Consider the following 13,269-nt stretch of genomic DNA (forward strand, 5'->3'; position numbering starts at 1 on the left):
TACCTACACATTGTGTATCTGATATGAATAAAACATGTCGTCAGTTTATGTAGTCTGTGTGATGCATTGAACGTTCTATTTACACCAGTGTGATCGTAAGCTCCAGGGACCAGACTGGACTGATCACACTGGTGTATTCATACGCATCAAAGTGTTCATGTCTTTTAAAATGGCATATCACATAATTTTTCCAAAGCTGAAAATGGTCAAATTAAATTGATCAGTTTCTTTGGGTTAGCAAGCCAATAGCTTACTAATTTAGCATGATCAGGCATTGAGGAAAGGGAATAGGATTATTATTATTTTTATTTTTAGGATATTTTTTATTTTTATTTAATAAAATAACATTTTATCTTCAAGATGACAACTGGATTCTACTTACTGAATTAAACATGGAACATGATGAGATCATATGACAATAATGTGACACTATATTGAAATAATGCTCATGTACATGCTATTTAAAAAATAGTAGGCAGTGTACAGTGCATGTGACATGTGGCAGTGCATGTCGTGGCAAAAGTATCCAGTAGCACGCCCAGTCCATATGTGTATCCTCCACGTTACCTCCCTTCGGGCAGGATGTGGCTTTCGCAGCGTCCTATCTCCGCCTCAATAATGCGGGGGTAAGGAGGCTTTTGTCTAGGCACTGGAAGGTGGCAGCACTAGTGGCGTTTTAATGGGGATCCCAATCAGTACGGTATGTCCGACTATGTCAAACGTGACCGAACTGAAAGGGAACGTCTCGGTTATGTATGTAACCCTCATTCCCTGAAGGAGGGAACGGAGACGTAGTCCCGTCGCCACTATTGCTGGTCCACCGCTGACTCCGGGCTCCGCTTGGCTTCTCAGCGAAAAACAATTCCGTGTTTATACCCGTGCTGCAGGGCGGAGTGCGAGATGCAAATCTCACACGCCAATGTGCATTGGCTCATTTTATCAATGCTCGAAGATGACAGGCTCCCTAAGCGTGATACCAATCAGTACGGTACGTCGGACTACGTCTCCGTTCCCTCCTTCAGGGAACGAGGGTTACATGCGTAACCGAGACGTTAGCTTACTAATTAGTAATGACCTTACTACTCTTATATTGTATAAAAAAACACGGCAAAATTAGTAAAGGTGCAGTCACAAAAGTTACATTGTCCACTGTCGTGTTGTAATGCACAAAGCACTGCTAACAGATATGTCACTTTCAAACCAAGCAGCATTCTGTTGGGTTAATGTATCAAATTTATGTGAAAAACTTTAACCCAAGCCAATGCCAAATTTGCATCTGGAAATGTTTCGCCCTTATGCAAAATATGCAATGGTAAATATAAATCATGCCTTCGGCATAAAATGGATAGTATGGATAAAAAATATTAATTATTTATAATAGACAAAATTCCATTAATATTCCTTTTTTTTTTTTTTTTTAAACGGAGTGTTAATGCTATTCTGAATTTAACATTACGTTAACATTTTGCCATTGATAAGTGACATCTGTGCTTCCCCACTCTTGAGAAACACCAGCCGCTGCTGCTGCTGGAAATCAACTTAGTCTCATTAATACTGCATGAAGGCATGAAGGCCTTTTCTGTTTTGCCTCTTGAGGTTCCTTGTTTTGACAGCGTGTCCCTGCACTAGGTCCAGAACCCTTTTAGCCCTACCATATAGTGCATCGGTAAAGCAAGACCTTTTAGAAAACATCATGGTTTGAGTTGCGTGAACTTCACATTGTTTTGATGTTTCAGAATGGTTTGATGAACCATGGTAATGCAAATCTTTACTTTGGGCTCATACTACAACATAGCATTTGCTTTTAAGCAATTAAACCTTTAATGTACGTTAAAGCTATTCACTCATGGGGTTTAGTTGAAAAAGAAAAATGCCTGGGGCTGTTTTTGTGCACAGAATTGTTGTGTATTCGGAGACTGAAGTGTGTGTGTGAAACGGTTCACAGCTGTGGCAGGTGGCCTCTTCTGTTATGGGGGTTTGGATTTAAGTGAATGCCACCAAGCTTGGGGAAACAGAGTGGAGATCTATTGTGTGTCAGCCGTATGGCATATTTGATTGACAGACCGGCAAGTGGGTGAAGTTTGTCAGCAGGCATTTAAGGCAGTTACTAAGACCTACGCTGTCACAGATAACGTCACAAACAGGCCTGGGAAAAGAGTCAGTTGACCTGGTTGATGTAGCGGTTGGGTAACGTCAGCTAACGAACTTGCGACAATCGGGGAGCTTGAAAGTTCTTGTAGTTCAGTTTGGGCCCATATGTTGGCTTTTATTCCCCTTCATAGTTGTCACACAATGCTGTGCTGGCGAATTTTGCACTAGCATTCTCTTTTTTTTCAGCTCTTGGTCCCTGTCCCTTAGCAGCCTCTAAAATAGAAGCCTTATTAGCTTCCCCAGGTAGTGAAGAGAGAACAGAAGACAATATCTGGCTCCTTGTCAACACACATGGCGTCGAGTGCACAAATAAAGCAGCATGCGAGGGTTGTTGGCTACAGGGAGGAGAAACCCACTGTTTAAGCATCAGGGTGCTTCTGCCAGAAAACTCAAATTTTGGCTCGTCATACTGGGTCACACGGGGAAAACTCAGGCACCGGTCCCTCCAGGCGCGATGCACGGCTGTAGGTAGCAACAGCCTGGTGGAGTACTTGTGAATTTTCCCCTAGTTAAGTTGGATTCACTTTGTGTACTTTGGCAGTGCTGCACAAAACAGGCGGGACAATTGGGGAATGTTGTATCCCCTCTTGAGTGGCAGGATGTTCAGGTATTTGTTGGAAGCCCCCTGCGTATGGTGAGAGACCATGAAACATATTTTCCCAATGCATTTTGTTCTTGCTTACCTCACAGGAGATGTCTTGGCAGCTCTGAAATGTGAATCCTTGTAGGAAACTTCACTTGCATCATCCACCCACCATGGTTAATTGTTTTTTTTTTTTTTTTTTTTTTTTCTACCAGCACACACTATTGCAAACAACGATTAGCACTTTTGTCTAGCCCATTAAATATGTCTAATTATGTTTGCCCATAGGTGCAAGAGTTCACAACAAAATAGTATCAAGTCATGGCAAAACAAATTTAAGCCCTAACAAAAATGCTCCTGACCACTTGGGGGATATCAATTGATTAAGAGTTTAAATTGATGTGTACTGTGTCTTGTTTACTCACTAAATAATACATTTGTAAAGAACAAATGCGTCTACACATTCACTTATTTTTCCATATTCAAATAAAAAAACAAACATTAAATTTACTTACACAGACAGTCACTTGTCGCATAACAGGCCAGCAATCCAGTTTCCCTCTCAATGCATGTGCATCATATATTATTGTTCTCCAACTGCCCCTACTGGTTGGGAGTATTTTTGTTGTGTTGTGACTTAGGGTTAGTTCACCCAAAAATGAAAATTCTGTCAGTAATTACTCATCCTCATGATGTTCCAACCCCATAAGACTTTTGTTCATCTTCGGAACACAAATTAAGATATTTTTGATGAAATCTAAGAGCTGGATCACTCCTCCATAGGCTTCTAAGGGATCGAAACTTTCCGGCCCAGAAAGTTAGAAAATACAATGTTTAAAATAGTCCAAGTGACTACAGTGGCTCAACCACAAGTTTATCAAGCGATGAGAATACTTTTTGTGCGCAAAAACAACAGCGCAGCGCTTCTGTGTTGTACATCACACGCATCACACACATGACCAGCGTCGGCCAATAGTGAGCCTACATTCTGACGTACAACACAGAAGCGCTACGAGGCCCACACAGAAGAAATTAATGGTTGATAAAGTCTTTTTTTTTTTTTTTGTCCACAAAAAGTATTCGTGTTGCTTGATAAACTTATGGTTGAGCCACTGTAGTCACTTGGACTACTTTAAACATTGTCTTTTCTAACTTTCTGGACCGGCAAGGACCGAAACAGCTCTCAGATTTAATCAAAAATATTCTAATTTGTGTTCCGAAGATGGAACACAAGTCTTACGGGGTTGGAACAACATGAGGGTGAGTAATTACTGACAGAATTTTCATTTTTGGGTGAACTAAGCCTTTAATTCTAAATTTCTGTGTTGTGCATCTGTTGGCCACCGTAAGAACACCCTTCAAATTAATTCATGAAAAAATTGTTTGATATTAAGAGAGAATATTATCTTAAATTAAGTTTGTTTTTCATGGCCTTTAGAGCAATGTGTCCTAAAACTACAGTAGTTAGTTAGCATTTTTGCAATTCCAGGATTTTTGTGCCAGTCAGTGGGCTTTTTTTTTTTACTGGATTTTTGGTTAAATGCCTGAAATAAGGTCTGGTGTTAACACAAGCTCACAATAGTTTCATGTTTTATTCTACGGCATAAAATATATTAGTAATACCCCACTTGTGATTTTATTTCTTTTTCTTCTTGAAACTATATTGGCAAATTGCTGTGTTCTTTAGCATCTGAAACAGTTTGCCTTACAGTATTCTCTGAAAACATTTATCAATATCTTATTCAGTTGTGATTTTCAAATAATGCAAGTTGTTTTAAGTAATTTTTAGATTAACACAAAGACATTGACAATGTACAATGCGATTTCACCAAAAAGCAATGCCTTATTTTTATCCAGATGCTCCCCAAAAATCTCATGCTGAAGCAAAAATGAAAAGAAAATCACACCATCAGTCTTACTAATGTATGTTTTCCTACCAGATGATTTAGTGTTTTCCTTGCTGTGATTTCATGTGACGCGTGCCACAAATACACGCAGCTGTCAGATCCATCCTCATCCTCCTACTCGGATGACGAGGAATCGTCCTGTAAAGCTTTGAGCGTTCAGGCGGCTAATGTTTTAACTGCACGGCGCTCACTCGTGAAACGTACGCCATGAAAGATGTCATAATTGTGCCTGGATTGCACAAGACACCTGCTACATTTTCCTCGCCCAGTCCTATCTTTCCAATCTAATGCAAGATTTCGGGTCTGAAGTGATAGCGCGACACGACCGAGCATGCATCTTAGAAGGTTGACAAACTGTGTTAGACTCGAAATCTTGGCACTGGCGTTCAGTTCTAGTAGAAGGCACTAATTAAAAGTGTAAGATGTTGATTAAGATTGAGCATGCTATGGAAACACCCTTGAGGGAACCTCAAAAAGAGCTGAACGTGAAGTAAAGGGAGCAGATTAACAACAGAGGGGCTTTACTTCAGAGAGATTGTCACCCCTGTTTATGCAGAGCTAGAAGTGTCGATACCTCTGCTTTGATTCACCTTTGAAAAGCCAGAGAGCTTGTACAGAGATGGCAACATTTAATTAGCTGCAAATCTGTGCTGTCTGCTGCCTGGCATTAAATTACATCCCTGACTGATATGACCTTTTTAAATGATGTATCGATTTGTTAATACTGCTTAGCATTAGCGCCTGGGTGTCACGATGTCGTCGCGCAAAATTGAAGTAATATTTGTGCTGGTATTGATTTAGTGAAAATGCGGAAGACGGTGTGATATTTTCGGGCTTGTTTGCTCAGGGGATTCTTCTTTCCTGCTGGGTTGACACATCACTGCCTCCCTCAATCTTTCTTTCACACATGCAAACACTATTTTGTTGTTGTAATAATTAACTAAAGAGGCTGAAAGATGTGATTCCCAATTAATGATCAAAAATAGAACAGCATAATAACCCTCACACATTATCCTTTATAATTGTCTTAGTTTAATTTACTTACTTTATTCGTTGTCTTTATTTTAAAGACAAACGTTATTACATTAGAATTGGAAAATGTAATCATGTCTGAATTCCTGTCCTTTTGGAGTATGTGCTATAATAAATGAAGAACTTCCTGACCGTTGATGAAGAACCTTCTTTAAGTATGCAGGTGTTGCAAGGCGATATGACATGTAGACCATTTACAATTCGGTATGTCAGTGATATAATTTTTTCGGTCGAAATGCCATCATGTAAATAGGAATCCATGCGATTGGGAATTTTGCTTGAGATTGAAATATGTCATGCAGATTCACCGTGTTAAAGCTGCTTAGTTTGAAAGTAACTTTTGTGTGTGCTGTGCTTCAATCGTCTCTACACTATTTAGGAAATTGAGCTTTTTTTGTCACATGAAAGGCCCATTCACACCAAGAACAATGGCGATTAATATAGAGTCCACAACAACAGATGACAACATTCTGTTTATTATAAGCGAACACTTCAGTTATGTTGTTTGTCGCTTGAGCTCTTTAAAGTTGAGTGGATTATGATTGGCTGTCAATGTTTTTATCATTCATCTACTGAAAAGAAAAATTGTTCTGAATGTGATTACAAAGTCATTGTTTATGTCATTATCATTAGCTTTGGTGTGAACCTCACTATTCTCATAAACTTAGAACTACTGTAGTATTAAAACTTTATAATATTGTCATTGTTGTATGTTTATAAAAACGTACTTAAGGCTGACATTATCTACATGTCTATGGATGAGCTGGAGCTGAATGAATTGCTGAAAAGGAGAATAAAACATGTGTGAGGGTTTTTCAACTCCACTGTAGTACTCCACTGTAAATATTGCTGTATTCCATCTTTGTTTCTTCAAACTCCAAAATAGGAGTGTCTGGACTTTGAAGTCTCTGCAGACTGGGTCCCAATATAGACTAGTGTGTAGTATAACATCATTAACAGGGCAGGTTAGCACAATCTGCTGGTGTATTGCTGGGATAGCAGGGTTTAAAACAGAGGGTGATAGGCTACTGTACATCCTTACAAGATGTGTGTGTGTGTGTGGGTGTGTGTGTGGGTGTGTGTGTGTGTGTGTGTGTGTGTGTGTGTGTGTGTGTGTGTGTGTGTGTGTGTGTGTGTGTGTGTGTGTGTGTGTGTGTGTGTGTGATCAGCTTTGTATGACTCATAGCTCCATTTGTGAAAACAAATATCTTTCATGTCACACAGGACAGTCTTTTGCTTCCATTTTTTCACAAGAATTTTGGCCATAGGGATATTAAGGCTGTGCCAGTTTTCTGCTTCAAAAGTTTAAAAAATGAGAAAAATTATTGAACAACCAACATCAATAAAGACGTATAACCAATGTTCAAATCAATACACCACAATGTAAACTTGATAGTGAATAAATTTAAAACTTCTGATTTTATGATCTGTAGGATATTCTGCATTGCAAAACATAAAATTAACTAAGGTGAATGTGTATGAGTTCTACCTGTTGAAATATCTTTTTTAAATGTTATACATCAGCAAAACACAAGGGTTTAACAGGTTAAATATGATGAATGAATGAATGAATGAATGGAAAAATAAACTGAACAAATATTAAATAATATGATTTAGGCCGGGGGTGGCCGAGCTTGTTCAGTTGGTTAGTGGCCTTTTAGTCTCTGCTTTTGTTATTTACCTGTTCTGCACTAAAATCTATATGTCGTTCTGTTTGCCTGTCTGACCTCCCCTCTCTCTCTATTTTTTTTTTCTCTCTCTCTTTCTGCTGGAACAAGCAGATGTAATCTGAGCGAGTGAGTAGTTGGTGAGCGTGTTAATAGTGTTAGGCTGTAGGCAGGGTGCCGTTCTGGTGCAGCTCGGCTGCACATGCATTTGATGGATCACTCTTCTGTCAGATCAATTTTAGAAATGCATTGGAACCGGAGAGACAAAGAGAGAAAGAGTGAGCAAGACAGGGAGAGATAGAGAGGGATGGTCAGGGGCGGAGTAAAGTGGGTACGGAACCACACCGAGGCGATAGAAAAGGGTGGACATTTGAAAGGCGCTGAGAGTGAGAGATATAAAGACGATACCGCCACAGGAGGATGGCAGAAACAAAGTGAGAAACAACAATGGGCTAAAATGGTATCACTGAAGAATGCGTGGGAGACTGGAAGGTAAAAAAAAAAAATGTAAGTGAAACCTATTCGATATTTCCCTCTCCATCGCCCTTGATATTTATAGCTGATAAGGACTTGAGGCTAGAGAAAAAGAATGATCTCTTTCACCCATGTGTTGAAACTGGTGGAAACTGAGTATTAACTACACTCCTCCTCACAGACTAAAATCCACTTTCTTCGATTTGCACGCCACAAATATGTAGAAAATGTGCACATAGTCCCTCTTCACCACAATTGGAGCACCAAAGGTCATGTATGCCAATGTGAAAGAGAGAGGGCTATTGCTCAGGCAGGTTTAGATGTTTATCACAACTGAAGAGCTTGAAGAGGAGCTTCAGATGTGGTTGAGGGATACTCTAGGGCTGCACGATTAATCAAAGTAAAATGGTAATTGCGATATGGCTTAGTGAGGTTATCAAATCAGAAAGACTGTGATTTTATTAAATAAATATATGCACTGTTTTGGAGGTAAGCGCGGCATTTTGATCTATTAAGCAGTTCATGATCCAGTTCTCAGTGTCTCATATACTAAAAAAAAAAATAGTCCTTACATTTTATTCATATTATGAATTTTAAATGAGTAGAAAAAAACTAAAACATTTTGTATAAATCTTAATGGAACAAGGATATGGGCCATTTAGTTTATGTGATTTGTATTCATAAATATGTGAAGGGGCAGCTGTGGCCTAGTGGTTAGAGAGTCAGGCTGGTAACCGGAAGTTTGCGGGTTGAGTCTCAATACCGGCAGGAAATGACTGAGTTGCCCTTGAGCAAGGTATCTAAACCCCAATCTCTCCTGTGTGAATCAGTGTGTGGTGTGTGTTCACTCATGACTCCTAATGTGTGTGCACACGGGTTAAATGGGTTGAATGCAGAGGACAAATTTAGAGTAGGGGATACCATACTTGGCCTTCACAATTTTTTTTTTAAAGTTTAAAATGTATACAAAATGTTTTATTAAGCTCTTTTTTTTTACTCATTTAAAAAAATTCTTAATTCATAAAATGAACAATAAGGATTATTTTTTAATTTTGCTATTAATTGAAATGCATAAATCTTGAAAAAAATCTTTTTTTTTTTCTTTTTTTTTAAGTGTGTAGTTTCTCAGCTTGCAGTAAATGCTGCTCCCCAAGAAGTCATCTCTGCATGGGTCGCTTATAACTTGCATTTGGGAACGTAACATGCGGCAACCATCTTCCCACACAGCTAATGAGAAACGCTTATAACCCAGCTGATTTCAGTAGATCAACCTGCAGTTATCCACCCAAATGAAGAAAAATCATATTTCTATATAATCACATTTGTTTGGCAAAATTTAACAGCTCTACAAACAAGAGCAGCAAACCTACAGCGCTTTTTTAACAGAAAAGCATTTTTATCATTAAAATCACAATTAGTATACTCTGCTACTTCAGTGTCTCTTTGCAGCTTAAGTTACTTTGGCTATTTTTTTTAGGGGTTTTGAGTAGTACTTATGCTGTAGCAGGTCAGACTTGGAGACCAGCTGGTACCAGCAAAGTGGGGAAACCAGTTAGACCAGTTTAAGACCAACAATCAGGCCAGGCTGGAAGTCCAGCAAAGGCGTGTTTTTTTTGTTGTTGTTGTTGTTTTCAGCAGAAATAGTGCTACCAAATTGCAACTTCTCAAGTCTTCCATTTGTTGAATCAAACAGGTTGTAACATCCCCAAACTTCACTCGTTGGTAGAGCCAAAAGAGTTGGACATGCTCGAACAAACAGAACAATGTTTTGAAAGAGTAACAGTGTTTACATTCTTCTGGAAGTCAACCTTTGAATGGTCTGCACATACAGTAGTTGTCTCTGCACAACTGAGATAGGAAAAAGTATTTTAACATAGGAAAACATACCTCTATAGCACCGGATTTCTAAAGAACTATACAATAAAAAGTCCTTTGTTGAATTGGGAGAATTTTTTTTTTTTCTTTTTGGACATTGGGCTGCAAAACCCTTTTTACTGTAATTGGAAATGTTTTTTTTTTTTTTTTTTTTTTTTAATGTGTGAATGGTGTGGAGGAGATTTGAGAGTTGTTGAAGAGTGTTTGGGGGGAGATTGAGAAGACGGAGCAGGAGAGTTGGCTATAGGGAGTTTTGAGGTTACTGAGAGGTTGGGGAGGTTTCTGAGAGGATGTACTTGAGGTCTTTAGCTGAGCCGATGCATGCTGAGAGACTGTAAATTAAAAAGCAAAAGAAAGATGTGACTGACAGATGGAGATTGTGGAAGAAGTTACAATTGTGTGTCCACTTTTTTCTTGCCCCCCTTCCAGTATCTCTATACCACAGCTTTTTTCTGAGATGCCTTGTTTCCTACCATCTACTAGACAGCCATTTTCTAAGGTAGCATCGTAATCATGGTAGAGCCATGATTTGAATTTGAATTTGACAAAGCTGACTTTTCAGCATCCATTATTCCAGTCTTCATTGTCACATGATCCTTTAGAAATCATGGTATGCTGATCTGGTGCTCAAATAACATTTCCTATTATCAATGTTGAAAACAGATATGATTCATATTTGTGTTGAAACTGTGATGCTTTGATTATTTTTTTTTATGAATTTTTGTTATAAATTCTAAATGATAATTTAATAATGATAAAATTGCCATTTCTCCCTGTCGCTGTTTCATTTCTTCATTTATGACTTTTATTTTACTTAAATATTCTGTTAGACTTTATTTCGATGATCCACTTTAGACATTTTACTAACTATAAGTAACTTTGCAACTATGTCAACTAACTAACTCTAATTATATTATTAGTAGTTAGATGCTAGTTAACTGTTATGTTAGGGTTTGGGTTAGTTGACGTGGTTACAAAGTTACATCAAAATAAAGTGTTAGCAGATACTAAGCAGACAGTCTACTAATACTTTAATGACTGATAGTTGACATACTGTATAGTTGCAAAGTTACACACTAAAAATGCTGGGTTAAAAACTGGGTTAGTCGACCTGATATTGAAGGTTTTTCATTTTAAAGGGGTGGTTGATTATAACTTTAGTTAGTGTGCAATGTTGCTATTTGAGCATAGACAACATGTAAAGTTGCAATGCTCAAAGTTCAAAGCAAAGGGAAATATTTGCTTTTAAAGAAATCACTTTTTAAGGACTAACAAACGGCTGGTAGGGACTACACGAGCTTCCTCCTGGGTTAGTGACATCACAAACCCTAACATTTACATAAACCCCGCCCCCTGAACACGATTTATAGATTATCAAGACAGAATATGCTAATCAATGACTAGAACATAACTATAAGCTACATAAATTCATCAACTAACCATTCAGAAATGTCCTGTTGCATTCTACATGTTGTCACTTCTTCTTGAGTCTCTCCATCATTGTCTGAATCTGGTCTGAACATAAAAGGCTAAAAGTTTTTGAAATGTTCAGTGCATGTCTGTGTGAGTGCAAGCTGTTGAAGCTCCGCCCCCTGTGCTGGGAGCAGCAGCTCATTTGCATTTAAAGGTACAGACACAAATGGTGCGTTTTTGCTCACCCTCAAAAATGTACAATTTGAACATGCTATATAAAAATATCTGTGATATTCTGAGCTAAAACTTCACATACACACTCTAGTGACATCAAAGACTTATTTTACATCTTGTGAAAAGGGCATTAATCTACCCCTTTAAATAATGAAAATGGACTGTAAAATCTATGATATACCACCTTTTTCTGACTAAAACAAATCATTTTAAATCATACGTTTGCACTACAAATAATCATTATCCACCAGTTTGACTGAATGAGCTATACAATTTCCTTCATCTTCTTATGTTCAGACTTTAAGAGAATAACATAATGCTTGGTATTTTGTGATGTGGTATATCAATAATACCTGTGGCAATAGCTCTTTTCAGTCGCTGCATTCCTTTCCTCTTGATTTTTTTTTCTTTGAATTCCACTATAACAGAATAAAAAAGGACAACATATAGGCTACTGCACATTTGTCCCAATTTAATTTGAGATATATTCCATTAATAATTCAATGGAATGCACTAAGAGTCTCTCACTTTTCTCCCTGAATCCTTGAATCTCTTTCAGGTTTGTTTTCACACCGATGCTTTAAAATGTCTCCTCTTTGCACTTCTAATACATATAAGCAGTGTTTACTGGAATGTTTCTAGACCAGGTAAATATTTATTATCTCACACAACGACGGAAATCACTTTGAATTATAATCACTCAATATTCCAGTTAATTAACGTTTTTATTCACGTTTGAAAAGTTACATCAGAAACAGCTTTATCTTGTGCCATCTCATCTGTCAGATATGTAAGTTTCAGCCCATCAAACTTGTAGCGTGACCACAGATGCGTCGCTAGCGCAATAGATCAATGGCGCTACTATTGTAGTCAGTAGAGCGCGTGGCAACTTTGTTACAAATGACAGTGGTGTGGTGTCGTGTTTCAGCCCTGGTTGGAGAAGGGTATACCCCCCAATACAGTTCAATACAAACTCCACCCCACAGCCGTTTGAGATTGTCGAGACGTCCGTAACTCCCCAACTGGACATCACCTGGACAATGGGACCTTTTTAGTTGCACCCAGCATCACTCCCCTCTCCTACCCTGCGAATCTCGATTCCTGGGATGCCCCCGTGGCTTATAACAAAGCGATAGGGTAAAACTTTCCCACGTGCTGCGATAGGACAGCTTACAGGAGAGCTTGTGGGGTATTCCTGCTCATATCGTTGATTGGAGGTTCAAACTCCAGTCCAAACGCCACTGGCCATGAGCTCCTGGCTCCTGTTTAATTTCTATTAAACATAGAAATTATGTTTAATTTGAGCTTTTATTTTGAAATGTAAGTCAATGACAATTGGCTGAAGCCAGAGCCAATGTGGAAAATCTTTGCGTGTGGAGACCCCGCCCCCTTTTGGAGGTTCTGCCCACTTTTGGAGTTCACAGGTCTGCAGCTACTACAAGTACTACAAAATTCTATTGTGTCACTGATGTCTATGGAAGCGGCAATATTAATCCTTTCAATTATAATTTGGCATTGTGTTTTATTCATATTAGATACATATTGTTTACTCTATTCTTCTCCCAGTTCACCGGCCACTAACATTTATGTAATTCCAGAAAATGTATGAATTTACGTGACGTAAATCCGACAGATCCGATTCTCTGAATAATAATCTTTCATCTTTTTTTGTATCTTTCTTTTTTACATTCCTATACCAGAACCATTGTTTTTCACTGTCAATTATTTGAACAGTGCTTAATTAATAATGCATTGGAAATTATTGACATGATTCTCTTACACAAAAAGAAGATAAACAGCACAGAAAAGTATTGGATCAAAGAAAAGGTCAATGAAACAGTACATTTATTCAACATCTAAAGAGTTTTTGTTTAATGCGCATTGTACGTTGTTGCTGTTTTATTTTTAATTTAATTGATTTAATTTGTTTTTC

The 13,269-nt window shown here is 38.2% G+C and overlaps 1 protein-coding gene across 1 annotated transcript in view; it reads left to right on the forward strand.

The window, feature by feature from the left end:
* Nucleotides 1–13,269, forward strand: part of sgcz (sarcoglycan zeta) — a 279,764-nt gene that overhangs the window by 155,937 nt on the left and 110,558 nt on the right. The gene's annotated exons all lie outside the window — the stretch shown is intronic.

The sequence above is a fragment of the Squalius cephalus genome (genome assembly GCF_949319135.1).
Source record: "Squalius cephalus genome assembly, chromosome: 2".
Classification (NCBI taxonomy): Eukaryota; Metazoa; Chordata; class Actinopteri; order Cypriniformes; family Leuciscidae; genus Squalius; species Squalius cephalus.